Below are 1,427 nucleotides of genomic sequence, written 5' to 3'. Positions count from 1 at the left end.
GAGAGAGGGAGGGAGGGAGGGAGGGAGGGAGGGAAGAAAGAAAGAAAAGGAAAAAGAAAGAAAAGGAAAGAAAGAAAGAAAGAAAGAAAGAAAGAAAGAAAGAAAGAAAGAAAGAAAGAAAGAAAGAAAGAAAGAAAGAAAAAAGAAAGAAAGAAAGAAAGAAAAACATCATGGCAATTTTTGGGATCCTCCCCCTGCCCCCCGCCAGAGACAGGGTCTTGCTCTGTTGCCCAGACTGGAGTGTAGTGGCACAATCATAGCTCACTACAGTCTCCAATCTCTGGGTTCAAGCAATTCTCCTGCCTTAGCCTCCCAAGTAGCAGGGACTACAGGCATGCGCCACCATGCTCAGCTAATTTTTTTAAATGTTTTTTGTAGAGATGGCGGGGGGCTCGCTATGTTGCCAAGGCTGGTCATGAACTCCTTGAACTCAACCAATCCTGCCACCTAGACCTCCCAAAGTGCTGAGACTACAAGCGTGAGCCACTATGCCTGGCCTGATTTCTGGGAACCTTTCCTAAAAGACAGCCGGCAAGTTTTCCTTGCTCTTTATTATCCTTTCTTCTATCCTGCTGCCTAGAGCTGCAGCTATCATCTTGGGCCATGAGATTGAGATCATACAATAGGGATGATAGACTGATGAGCTGTTAAGGGTCAGAGTCTCCAAAGTTGCCCTAACAACTAAGAACCACCTACTTTTCTCTCTGGAACAAGAAACATATTTCCATCTTCTTTAAATTGCTTATTTTTGCTGTCTCCTAAACTAAACAAAATCCTAGTCAATATACTCTACCTTCCAGGCATTTGTAAGGATTAGTTAATATGTACAAAAAAAAGCCAGGTTCGGTGGCTCAGCCTGTAATCCCACACCTTGGGAGGCTGAGGTGAGTGGATTGCCTGAGCCTGTGAGTTCGAGACCCACCTGGGCAACTTGGCGAGATCTCATCTCTACAATAAATCAAAAAACTAGCCGGGCATGGTAGCACGCACCTGTAGTTCCAGCCACTTGGAAGCCTGAGGTGGAAGGATCACCAGAGCCCAGGAGGTGGAGGCTGTGGTGGCTGGGAGCGGCCACTGCACTCTAATCTGGGCAACAAAGTGAGACTCCAACTCAAAAAAAAAAAAAAAAGTACAAAAAAGACTATACTTTCAGGGATCATTTCTATAATTCATTACTAAGAAGTTTCTCCAAATGTGTGGATCACTAAAAAAAAAATCTTTTTTTTTTGAGTTGGAGTCTCACTCTGGCGCCCAGGCTGGAGTGCAGTGGCACACTCACAGCTACCACAGTCTCGACCTGCCAGGCTCAGGCAATCCTTCCACCTCAGCTTTCCAAACAGCCACAACTACAGGCACGCACCACCAGGCCTAGCTAATTTTTTTTTTTTTTGAGTTGGAGTCTCACTCTGTTGCCCAGACTGGAGTGC

The sequence above is a fragment of the Carlito syrichta genome, unplaced genomic scaffold, assembly GCF_000164805.1.
Source record: "Carlito syrichta isolate Samal-C Ts95f unplaced genomic scaffold, Tarsius_syrichta-2.0.1 Scaffold311864, whole genome shotgun sequence".
In the NCBI taxonomy this organism is placed as follows: domain Eukaryota; kingdom Metazoa; phylum Chordata; class Mammalia; order Primates; family Tarsiidae; genus Carlito; species Carlito syrichta.
This window is presented reverse-complemented; position numbering follows the sequence as displayed.